Raw genomic sequence first — 12,914 nt, forward strand, 5'->3', positions numbered from 1 at the left:
CCACTCCTGGGCTTTGCCTTAGAGAAACTCTTCATCTCGTGCCCAAGAACCTCTCTTCATAAATGCAGCATTGCCTGTAATACCGGAAAACTGTCAACAACTCAAATGTCAATCATGAGGAAAATGGAGAAACAAACTAGTAAACGCTAGAATGCCCCTCATCAGTAAAAAGCAATGAACTTGAGGAACGGTATCGGTGTAAGGGAAGCAAAGCTGTGTGAATAAAGTTGCAGAAACGTGCATAGATGGTAAAGCCTTTATAGTTTGCAAATACACAAAACCACACCTATGTCTTATGTCGAGTAGGAATAAATAGGTATGTGGTAAAAGCTTGAGGGAGTACCTGGGGTGATAATTACCAAATTCAGAATTGGGTTTAATGTTCTGAGTCCAGGACCTGGCCAGGCTGGGGTGCCCCCACCACCCCCCCCCCCCCCCCCCCCGTCCCCCGCCCGCCATTAATTATTATCCTTAAGCCAGGAAGCTTGAGGTGTCTGTTCGGCAGACATTAACTGGGAGTTTAACCTTGAGTCTGAAAGCCGTGGTTGTATTTGTGGCACCTGGTGCTGATTTCTGCTCCCCTCACGACCCTCACGTGGGTAGGTTCAGCCTCCTTTACGGAGGAGTCCCTGAGACTCCACAAGGTCAAGCATGTGCCGTGTCAACCCACTGCAAAAAGCCTCCAACCCTCCTGGAAGTCGGAGCTGGTCTTTCCCAGAACTCCCAGTTCAAGGGCAGACCCTGCGGGTTGGGGCCCCTGGTGGCTTAGCCCCAACAGCGCCCCCAAACCACACATGAGTTGGGGGGAGTGTCAAAAGACCCTCCAGCCCTGGGCTTCTCGCGTTGGAGTCTCGGTTTCGCGGGTGAGAAGGCAGAAGTGGCGGGCAGGGGAAGAGGGGTAACCTGCCCACAGCTGCCAGCTGCTCAGGGACTGCGTGGCCCGAGGCCAGTCGTGGGTAGTGATCCTCCCCTCTCGCCGTGGGAGCCCACGTCCCCACGTGGGCTAGGGCATCTCACTCTGCAGATGGGGAAACTGATGCCAGAGCGGGCGGGGATCTGCTCCTGGCACTCAGCAGGAAGCACGGAGGAGGGCAGCTCACGCTAAAAATAACACAGTGTAGCCGGGTGGCCAAGACCCCACCGGGTCCGCACCCCACCCGGGAGCCGGCTGGCTCTGCTGCGCCCACCCCCGCGGAAACGGCGGGGCCGCCTCCCCGACCCGGCGGGTCCCAGAAAAATGCATCCGCCCGTTACCCGGGCCTGCGGATCCGGGGTCGACACGAGGGCGTCCCAAGGATTTGGCCTCCGGACCCGCGGGTCCCATCAGGCCGCCCGGGCCCCGCCCCGGTGGATTCCTGGGACTTGCCCAGCCCCATCGCCAAGACCGGCTCCGGCTGCAAGGGGGCGACAAAGCCGGGCCCTGCAGGATTCGGCACGCCGCACACCGCCTCCTCCGGAGGGCTCCATTGTGACAAGGACACAAAGAGGCCTGGGCCACTGCTTCCCCAGGTGTGACGCTTCACGGGAGGAGCTGCCTCCACAGCCCCTGGGACCCGAGTCCTGGCCGGAGCCCCGGGCCCAGGCGTCCTCTGCTCCACCCGCCTGGGAGTGACTTCACCTCCTCTGCCCTGCAAACCTAGCTGGTGCCAGGGCAGGGGGGCCAGGGCATCCAGCCTCACCCTCCTTCTGCCTGCTGTGTACCTCCCCTCTCTGCTCCTTGAGGGGTAGGACCCAGGTCTGGGCAGGTGCCTTCCCCTTGGAGCTGGGGCTCAGGCTGGACCCCAGGCCCCTGGCCTCTCCTCCAGGGCTCAGCCCAGCAGCAGGCCTGTCCATCACTGGGCTGAGTGGCAGGTGGGCCGCTACTGCACATTGGGGTACCTAGCATGTGACCACTCGTGGGCTAAGCTGCTCAGTCTGCCCCCTGCCTCTCTGAGCCTCAGTCTCCTCATCTGTCAGCTGTGGTTTCGAGGAAGTGCTGCAGGGTGAGAGCAGCTTGTTGCTCCCTGTGGTTCAAGGCTACCCCAAGGCCCTTCCTCCTTGCAGCCTTTCCTGTTCCTCCCACTTGGACCAGCATCTTTGCCCCACACCAGGAGCCTCCCATGGGGGCATCAGAATAGAGGTCATAAGGCCTGCTGACCTTGGGCACCAGGCTGCGAGGGTGAGTGGTGAGCCACAGGTCTGGCTGTGGTGGACCCCAACGGGCTCCTGTCATTCTAGCAGTTACTTTGTCTCCAAGCCTTGACTGCTCACCTGTAAAATGGGGACATCATAACAACTGACCTGCCCACTGCCCAGGCGCTGGGCCCTCAGGCCCCTGTTGCATACTTTTTATTTCTCTGCTGAGAACGTGTTTCTTTCCACGAATTTGAGAAATTTGTATTTGGTACATTGAGCCTGGTTGGAAGAGCTGCTTTGTCTGAGAGGTCCTTTGTATAGGTTATTTCAGGGCTGGATCTGTGGACTGCCTTTTCTCTAGAGAGGTGGTAGATTTTCTTAATCTTTGTGGGTTATTTATTTATTTAAGGTGCACTTTTTTTGCTGAGGAAGATTGGCCTGGAGCTAACATCTGTTGGCAGTCTCCCTCTTTTTTTTTTTTCTCTCCCCAAAGCCCCAGTACATAGTTGTATATCCTAGTTATAGGTCCTTCTAGCTCTTCCATGTGGGATGCCACCACAGCATGGCTTGATGAGCGGTGAGTAGGTCTGTGCTCAGGATCCAAACGGGGGAACCCCAGGCTACTGAAGCGGAGTGTGTGAACTTAACTGTTCACCCACGGGGCCAGCCCCCGTGTTGTGTAATTTTGGATGGAGTCCTGGACAGTTTACTCATCATGTTGTGAGACTCTGGTTTCTATTGAAATCTTCTGCAGAATGTTCATTTTTCTTAAAGATTTTATTTTTTTTCTTTTTCTCCCCAAAGCCCCCAGGTACATAGTTTTGTATTCTTCGTTGTGGATCCCTCTAGTTGTGGCATGTAGGATGCCGCCTCAGCGTGGTTTGATGAGCAGTGCCATGTCCACGCCCAGGATTCGAAGCAACGAAACACTGGGCCGCCTGCAGCGGAGCGCGCGAACTTAGCCGCTCGACCACGGGGCCAGCCCCCATTTTTCTTTTTCTGTTGCTTAATCAAGCCTTCAAGACAGTGAAGATCAGACTGCACATTCTGTCTTGCCTTTTGTCGACAGTTCTAGTCTTGGTGGAGTTTCCATGCATTTGTGCTGTTTGTGTCCAGACGCCACTCAGGAGTCATTCTGGGAGGAGAGTCTCTTCTCTACCCTCCCCATAGGTAAGGTGTATAAGATACCTACTCATAGAACTTTCTCCCTTTTCTGACAGCACCCAATCTGGAACTGCCTTGGACCCTTGTCAAAAGCACCCATTAGAACCCGATCTGATCATAGTTTCCTTGTACCACCCTCTTATGGAGATACCCTGCGCTTCCGCATGGTTTGTGTTCTCCCACATGGCAACGAGTGATAAACTCAGTGTGGTCAAGTGCAGGTGTGGTGCAGGTGTTCCTTGGCTGAAGGGCGTGACTGACCTCTTATCACATAGTGATGATGATGATGATCACAAACACGCGCACAGAGCTCCATTGTACCAGGAGCCGTGCTAAATTCTTCACATACGTTAATCTATGTTCAGTCCTCACAAGGACTCTGAGAAGCAGGTACTGTTGTGTCCCCTGTTTTGCAGATGGGGGAACCGAGGCGAGCAGAGGATTAATCCCTTGTCCCAGGTCACCCAGCTGGTGAGTTGTTGGAGCGAAGATGTGGACCCAGGTGGTCTGGCATGAGTTCATATCCTGAGCTGGGTCCAAACTAGGCTTCGAGGCCTGGGCAGAACTTGGCTCCTGCCCTGCCTTCCTCCGTGTAGGTTGTGGAGGTTGTCAGGGGGTAGTGGGGAGGGGGACAAGGTGCTGGGCAGCCCCACGCAGGCCTGGGTGCAAGAGTGGTGCCTGTCCTCTGGGCAGTGGCCCTCAAGCCCAGGCAGCCATGTTTGCACATGGCTGAGGGGGCCAAGGTGGACCCCTGACCCCCACTGGGCCCACCCTGACCCCTCTCCCAGGGGAGAGACTTGAGGTTGATGGATACTGGCCTGTGTGCACAGGAAAGGTGGACAAGGGTGTGTACACTCAGGAGCCAAGAGGTGACCCCTTTTGCCCTGGACACAGGGGCGGGTGGCTGGGAAAGAGGGGGCAGCAAGTAGAGAGAGAAGCAGAAATGGGCCAGAGCTGCCAGGGAGGAGGGGGCGAGGAGAGGGCGAGGAAGAGAGAAAAACAGCAGGGGAGAGGAGATGACATCTACACACACACACACACACACACACACACACACACACACGAGGAGGGGAGGAGGAGAGAGGCTGCCCTGGGTCCTTACCTCCCGCAGATCCTACCTCAGTGGCTCCTGGGCCAGCTGCTCCTCCCGTTCTCAGTCGCCAGGTCACACCCGGAATGTCGCTCGGGCCTTTTGTCTGCATATTCGTCTGGGTGGGTCTCTGCTTCTGCCTGGGGGAGTGGGTGGCACCTGTTGCCCCCTGCACCCAGGGGTGGCACAGACCTCAGGGGACCCTGGCCTGGGACCAACTTCTACATCAGCCAAGGGCCCAGCCCACACCAGGGGGCCCGCAGGGGAGCCCCAGGCAAATGGTACTCTCAGGACCCAGAAGAAGCTGTTCCAGCGGCTCAGGACCTTTTACAGCAGGTCCCGGGGATGTGATTCCCCCAATCCTCTGACCTGCTTTTCTCCTGCAAATGGTCCCCACAGCCAGGCCAGTAGCGACTCGTTTTATTTATTTGCTTTGTTTATTTTACGAGAGGGAGGCAGAATGATGATTTGTGAAGAGCTGAACTCAGACAGACCCAGGTTTAGGATCTGGCCGACTCACTAGCTCTGTGACCCTGGGCAAGTCACTTCACCTCCCTGAGCCTTTGTCCCCTACAGCACTCACGAAGGATCTGCAGCACGTTCTGGGGCCACGCCCAGTGCCAGTAGCAGCAGCACCCAGCAAGCTGGCCCTAGGAGGGCACGGGATGGTGGCTTCTGACCTCGACCCTGCCCTGCGTTCAAGTTCCCGCCGGGCCCCGCCCTTGTAGCCTGTCCCGCCCCTCTAAGCCCCGGCCCCGCCCGTTGCACCCGAAGTTCTCGGATTCCTGCAGACCTGGATGCGGCGGCGTCGGGAGCCCCCAGAGCTGCGGTGCGAGGTGGGTCTGCTGCGGGCAGCGGGCCCAGAGCGAGGTGGGCGAGCTGCTGGGGATGGGCGGGGGGCGACGGGGGACGACAACGCGAGGGGCTGCTCAGGAATCCAGTGGCGCAGGGCGCCTCCCACAGGGATCTCGATTCCTCACAAACCATGTCCCCATCCAGGTCCCCGCCGTCCTCAAGGCCTGCGGCCGGTGGACCGCAGTCTGGGTGATGTCCCTACTCTTAGACCCCAGGATTCGGGGCAAGCGGCTTCCGGGGGTGGGGGCCGGGTTCTGCCCGGAGCAGGTTCGCGAGGCCCCTGGGTGAGGGGTGGTCTGGGGCCGCTCTGCGGCAGGGGGCGCCAGGATGCGAGAGGATGCTGCGCACCCAGAATTAACCGAGACTTTCTCTGAGAACCAACTAGAACCCCTGGGGTCCCTCTAGGGATGCGAACGCCACAGGTGGGGGGTGGGGTAAGGCCTGTCCTCAGATGTGAGAAACCCCGCACAGCACTATAGTCCCCCTCAGTGGGTGCAGCCCCCCATGGTGCACACTTGGAAACCCCAGTCCCTCAGGACCTCCGGTCCCCCAACCCACTCCCCGCCACCCAGATAGGGTGCCCCCCGGACCCGGCTTCTCTCTGTGCTGCTCCCGGTTAAATTCCCTGGGGAGGAAAAAAAAGCAAACAAATTCTCCCGGAGGAGAAGCCCTGAGTCTAATGAGCATTTCGGCTTCTCACTGAGAAATTCTTCACCGAGTTCTTCTGGGCCAGCGCTGATGGAGGGAGAGAAGGCGCCCAGGGTTTGGGCAGGGGGATTTGGGGAGAGCAGTGAGCAGGGGAGGGGACGGCCCACCTTGGTGGAGGCCCCTCTGCACAGCCTGTTGGCTTCCTCTCAGACCAGCAAGGGGCCATTTAACCCATCTGGGTCAGACCCCCTGGAGGGGAGACAGATTGTGCCTCTGCTGATGCCCTGGACCCCCACCCTATTGCTGGGTTCTCTGAAGCTGGGACCCTGGCTGCTGCTCTGTGTCACCTGCAGGCCCACCCGGTGCGTGCCCTCTTCAGTGAAGGTGCTGGCTCAGGCCAGGCCCACGGTACCCTTCATGGCCCCACAGGCCCTCTGCTGCCCCGCTGCGGCCCTGCAGAGGAGGCTGCCCATCCTGGCCTGGCTGTGCAACTGCTGTGTGCTGTGGCTGAAGGTGGACTTAATGGCCAGGTTCTAGGTGGGGCTCAAGGTCATACCCCAGGCGCTGGCCTGTGCTGAGGGGCCTGACTTCTGCCCCAGGTGAGATGTCTGCCCTGCTGCTGGCCACATGCTCTGCCCATGGCCTGACCCCACTATGGGCCTCAGTGTCCACCCAGAAGCCGAGGAGAAATGCACAGTATCCCCTCCAGGCAGTGGGGCACCCAGGGCTCCAGCCCCATCTGGCCAAGAAGCCTCAGTTTACAATTTTGAGCATGTGACACATGCCCCTATACCTGCTTTTGTCACACACAGGCATTGAGCTACTTCTGGATTGTGTGAGGGGGCCAGCGGGATGACCCACCGTGGCCTTAAGAACACTTCCTCAGACTCACACACTCACACAGAGGCACACAGGCCTTTGTGCTCCCGGAGGTGTCACCCAGGTGGTACCAGATGGGTACGGGAAGAAAAGAGGTCCCCTGGTCACTGCAGGTCACACTCGTGGGTGATAGAGGGTGAGCGTTTACCCTGCCTGTGTGCGCTACTGTGCCCAACGTACCCAATGGACACACAGACCCCTGTGCTCAGATGTCTACACCAGGGATGCCATGGGCGTGCCGTGTGCCTCCTGGGGGCTCATCGCTCTCTCTCCCCAACAGTCTGGCCTCTACTCTGCCTTCATGGGTGCTTCGTGTAGGTCTTCCTGGCACCTCCCGGGATGTGACTCTGGGCCCCACGGCCATCATGTCCCTCCTGGTCTCCTCCTACGCCTCCCGTGAGCCCGCCTGTGCTGTGCTGCTGGCCTTCCTGTGGGGCTGGTGCAGTGAGCCCTGGGGCTCCTGCTCTCGGGTGAGACCCTCAGGCCTTCCTGCTGTGGCGGGGACTGTAGTTCTGCTCTTCTTGGGGCCCTGAGGCACCTGCCTCCTGGGGCTGACCCTGCCCTCAGCATTTCCTTCTTTGCATTCCAAGCACTGTCCCTGTGTGTGTGTGTGTGTGGTGGGGTGGAGGTGCCCTCACCCCTCAGCCCCCCCCCCCCCCACATTCTGCTGAGAGGCCAGGACACTTGGAGAAGCGCCCAGATCCTCAGACCCCAGCCTCCTATTCCTGCTCTCCAGACCAGCCCAAACAGGGCGCGTCACCACTGGCCCTTAGACCCAGTCCCACCCACACCCCATCTCCCAGCCCACATCCACCCATGTCCTCTGAGACAGAGCAGAGCCATGACCACTCAGTATTTCCTCCTGGCTGACGGGGGTCCCTGCTGGATATCATGTCCTGCCCCGTCAGTCATTAAAGGTTTCACCTCCGCTGCTACCATCACCATTGGCTTCGGGCAGATCAGGGTGGGCTCGCTGTTGGCACCAGGGCACCCGCTGGATAGAGGACCAAGGCCGGGTCCTGGTATCTGTCAGCCAGTCGATGTCCTGCTGTTCCAGAGCTTGAACATGGGGTGCTCACGTGGGTCTCCATGAATAAAATGACCCCTCGGCGCAGATTTTGGGGGAGGGTCAGATTGCATAAGAGGTCATTTGGGAACTGGTGATGACAGCCCCGCTCTGGGTGGAGTCTCCCCCTCAGTGTGCTTGGCTCCCTCGCTGAGTGGTTCTGTTCTGCTCCCTCTGCTGCACACTCAGCCAGCAGCCGTCACAGGCCCCGAGCATCCTGCCAAACTTCCACGAGCAAACGACTCCCCCACTTCAGGAGGTAAATAAGGATGTTCCGCTGTTCTAGCGTCTTCACAGGGTTTTAGGTAATTCTAGCAACGGTCACAGCTACAATGTCTGCAAGTGGAATGAGCATCTGCAATGCTCATTTAGCCAGATGATTTCATTTTTATGTTTTCCTCTAATTTCTGTTGACTGTGTTTCAAATGCCCTGCTTCTTTACGTTTCTGTTTAAACCTCTACAAGAAGCACTAGGTCAGTGATCATCGGATGTCTGAGGCCGTCATTGGTTCTCCTTTCCCTGGGTCTGACATTCCTGGGGGGCAGGAGCTGTCTTGCTCCTGACTGTGGCCGCCCAGCGCTGTGCTTGGTACAAAGCAGGTTAGTGCAGAGTGGACCCGAGCTGCATTGTACTAATGACGCCATAGGGCCCCTGCGTCGTGACTTGGTGTCCCCACCCGGGCCTCTCCAAGGCCTGGTCACCATGGCCAGGCTCTGCCCCATGCTGGCCTATGACAGTCTTCCCTGACGGCGGGCAGTGAGCAGATCAAGGCCTGGAGGAGACAAGTGTGTGAGAATCAAGCAGCTGACATGTCTTCCCTCTCGCTCTGTGCTGGGGCTGGATTCACACTTTCCCGGTGCTCATTTCTCACCACACCCCTGGGGGCAGGTTTCTCACCATCTCCATTTAGGGAGGAGGGAACCCCTTAGAAAGGTGGGGTGAGTGCGATTTGTATATTATGTGCACGCACATGTCATGGGGAGCTTGGCAACTGCTGTTTCCTGGGAAGGCCTGTCCTTTATTCTGGAAACGACATCCTTCCTTTTCAGTGTCAAGAATGCTCCTTGATACGATCATAGTGAGGGTAGAGGGCAGCTTCTTTATGCATTCGTACTTGGTGACCCTAGGCCTCCAAAGTCATTGAACCCTGACTGTATCATGACAGCCACTGGAGAGCCCCTTGGCTGGGGTAGGATGGGGGCCCTCCTGACCTTCCCAGGACAGAAGTGGGGAGGTGGGGGTTGCAGGTGTCACCTGGCTAAGTAGCCGGGACTTCGGTGGCACCAGCACCACAGGCACCTTGGCCCTGGTGAGTGGTGTGCTCCCAGGGGAGCGTATTGTGGTCAGTGATGGTCATGTGAACTGAAGGGGGACAACGATTGGCATCAAGAACAGGTGCACAGCTTTGTGACAAATCCGGATGTCTTTGTATTTGTATTTGCTTACTCGTGGAAGGCACATTAAAGCCTGATGGATTTTTAAAATTTTTTTTTAAATTCTATTAATTTTATTTTTTTTAAAGATTTTATTTTTTTCTTTTTTCTCTCCAAAGCCCCCCCAGTACATAGTTGTATATTCTTTGTTGTGGGTCCTTCTAGTTGTGGCATGTGGGACGCTGCCTCAGCGTGGTTTGATGAGCAGTGCCATGTCTGCGTCCAGGATTTGAACCAATGAAACCCTGGGCCGCCTGCAGCGGAGCGCGAGAACTTAACCACTCGGCCACGGCACCAGCCCCAGCCTGATGGATTTTAATAGACACGCGCCCTCACCATCACTGCAAAGTACTGAATTTCCCATGATCCTCGTTTCTCTGCCTGCTGGCCATGCTGACCCGCATTTGTGTCTGTTGTCTGATAGAGCGTTTAGGGTTGGATTCAGGGTCAACAAAGAGCCCTTTACAAACACTGTGGATTCTTTTCACTTGTCTCCTAAGGTGTCTGTCATGTCTGGAATCCACTCCAAAGGCGAGGAGGAGAGTCCCTTCAGTACCTATGAAATGGACTCCTCACAAGTTTATAGTTTTAAAACTGGGAATCTGCAAAATCAAATTCTTCATGATTCCAAAATGTTTATCTTTTAATATTTTGGTTTTTCACAAACTAATGCTTAAGAAAGAGGTACTATTAATTGTTAAAATCAAAGATGACTTTGAGGTGATCTTTAGGGCTGGAGCAGTGATGGATGTGGGTCCACCTTCACATTCAGGGTATGGATCCGTGTGACACAAACTGACAATCTTTCCGTTTGATGACTTCCCTGTGTCCCCTCCCCCTGAACGATGATGATTCTTTCCTGACACTTGTCAATATGTGTTTTTAAACCTTTTGCCTTTTTCTAAAAATTAAAACATGGACATCCTCGTGAGTATTTCAGGATTTCCTGCCACCCAGATCGTTAGCTAATAGAATTCCTCTGGGTTTCATTGCCCTAGTTCAGATCCTTTAAAGTGAGTGAACGAGATTCCGTGCTCCTTTCTGGGGGTTACGTTCTGTGCTGACGACACACAATGCTGTCTTTTAATCATGGGAACAGCTTTAGTGAGAAATGGTTCACATACAAGTCACACTTGAAGGCATGCAATTCGTGGTTTTTTAATATATTCACAGAATTGTGCAACATCAGCACAGTCGATTCTGGAAGCTTTCCACCATCCCTCTAAAGAAATACCCTCCTCTTTAGGAGACAGTCCCATTTCCCCCAGCCCCTAGGGCCTAGGCAAACACAAATCCACTTTCTGTTTCTATGGATTGGCCTGTTTTGAACATTTCTTGTGAATGGAATCACACAGTGTGTGACCTTCTGTGTCTGGCTCCTTTCCCTCAGCGTAATGGTTTCAGGGTCCATCCGTGTTGTGGCGTGTGTCAGCCCCTCATTGCTTTGATTGCTGAATAATATCCATGGTGTGGCTGTAGCACGATGTATTTCTCCTTTCCTCAGGTGAGGGACATTTGGGTTGTGCCCACTTTGTGGCTTTTATGACTGTGGCTGCTGTGAACATTCCTGCACAAGTTTCTGCGTGGACATCTGCTTTCATTTCTTTTGGGCGCACACCTGGGAGCGGAACTGCTGGGTCAGATGGTCACTCTCTGTGTCCCTGTTTGGATGCCAGGAGGACCTTCTACAAAGCGCCTGCACCGTTTCCCGTTCCTGCAGCAGCGTGTGAGGGTCCCAGTTCCTCCACGTCCTCACCCACACTCACCGTCTGTCTTTGATTCTAGCCACGCTGTGGGTGTGAAATGGCTTCTCTCTGTGGCCTTGATTGGTATTTCTCTGATGGCTGATGATGTTGGACATCTTTTCATGTGCTCAGTGGCCATTTGTGTGTCGTCTTGGAGAAATGTCTGTTCAGCTCATTGGCCCACTTTTAAATTGGGTTGTCTTTTTATAACTGAGTTGCTACTGTCCTTTATATATTCTAGGTATGTTTCTTATCAAATATACGATTTACAAATTTGTCTCTCTGTTGTGGATCATCTTTTCACATTCTTAATGGTGTCCTTTGAATCCCAAAAGTTTCTCATTTTGCTGATGTCTAATTTATGCACGATAGAGTCTTACTAGATGGAAATGATTCTCACATCCTCATCAATATTTTGGTTATCTGAGTTAGAAGCCAGCTGTCAAAGGGTCAGGGCAAGATTTGAATTAGTTCATTTCAAGATTTGCTATAGATCCAAAAGAACTCGTCAGGGAAGATATTAACTATCAAATATTTCTTTATTATCCTTTTAATGCTCATGGGATCAGTAATCATAGCCCATTTCTCATTTCTGATATTAGTAATTTGTGTTTCTTTTTTTTTTTCTGAGCTAGCCTGGCTTGAGGTTTATCCGTTTTTTAAAATATTTTTTAAGAGCTAGTTTTGGTTTTATTGATTTCTCTATTGATTTTCCTGTTCCAGTGTCATTAATTTCTTTTTTCTTTTTGAGGAAGATTACCCTGAGCTAACATCTGCTGCCAATCCTCCTCTTTGCTGAGGAAGACTGGCCCTGAGCTAACATCCATGCCCATCTTCCTCTACTTTATATGTGGGACGCCTACCACAGCATGGCTTGATGAGCGGTGCATAAATACCCGTCAGGGATCCAAGCCAGTGACCTCCCGCCGAAGCGGAACGTGCGAACTTAACCACTAGGTCACTGGGCTGGCCCCTAAGTGTCATTAATTTCTGTGGTAATTTTTATTATTTCCTTTCTTCTGTTTGCTTTAGGCTTCCTTTGTTCTTCTTTCTCTAGCTTATTGTGTCAGATCTTTTTTTTTTTTTTACAGATTGGCACCTGAGCTAACATCTGTTGCCCATCGTCTTCTTTTTTGATTTTTCCTTCTTCTTCTCTCCAAAGCCCCCCAGTACATAGTTGTATATTGTAGTTGTAGGTCCTTCTGGTTGTGGCATGTGGGACGCTGCCTCAGCATGGCCTGATCAGCAGTGCCATGTCCGCGCCCAGGATCTGAACCAGCAAAACTCTGGGCCACCGAAGTGGAGTGGGCGAACTTACCCACTCAGCCATGGAGCCAGCCCCTTTTTTTCTAACATGTGCATTTACTGCCATAAATTTCCCTCCAGGTTCTGCTTTCACTGCATTCCACACATTTTTATTAGTTGTATATTCATTTTCATTTTGTGGAAAATATTTGCAGTTTCTCTTGAGACATCTTTTTTTTCACCCATCTATTGTTTAATCTGCAAATATTTTGGGGTTTTCCAGCTATCTTTCTGTTTTTGTTTCCTACTTTAATGTCATTTTTGGTCTGAGAACATACTTTATTTGCTTTCTGTTGTTTTAAATCTGTTGAGGTGTGATTTTTCTTTTTTACCTGGAATGTGTGCTATCCGGTGAATATTTCATGTGAGTTTTTGTTTGTTTGTTTGTGTTTGGTGAGGAAGATGGGCCCTGAGCTAACGTCTGTGACAATCTTCCAAATTTGTATGTGGGATGCTGCCACAGCATGGCTTGATGAGTCATGTGTAGGTCTGTGCCCAGGATCAGAACCCATGAACACCGGGCCACTGGATTGATGTGTGGGAAGTTGACCACTACACCACGAGGCGGGCCCCTTCTGTGAGCTTTGGAGCCTGGGTGTTCTGCTGTGTTGGA

The 12,914-nt window shown here is 53.9% G+C and overlaps 1 long non-coding RNA gene across 1 annotated transcript; it reads left to right on the top strand.

The window, feature by feature from the left end:
• Positions 1–2,919: 2,919 nt before the first annotated feature.
• On the top strand, positions 2,920–11,273 carry LOC111774585 (uncharacterized). The gene is made up of 4 exons (XR_002809590.2): positions 2,920–3,285; positions 3,696–3,750; positions 4,946–5,205; positions 9,417–11,273. It is a non-coding gene; the product is annotated as an uncharacterized lncRNA (long non-coding RNA).
• The last annotated feature ends 1,641 nt before the right edge of the window (positions 11,274–12,914 follow it).

This window comes from Equus caballus, chromosome 8 (genome assembly GCF_041296265.1).
Source record: "Equus caballus isolate H_3958 breed thoroughbred chromosome 8, TB-T2T, whole genome shotgun sequence".
In the NCBI taxonomy this organism is placed as follows: Eukaryota; Metazoa; Chordata; class Mammalia; order Perissodactyla; family Equidae; genus Equus; species Equus caballus.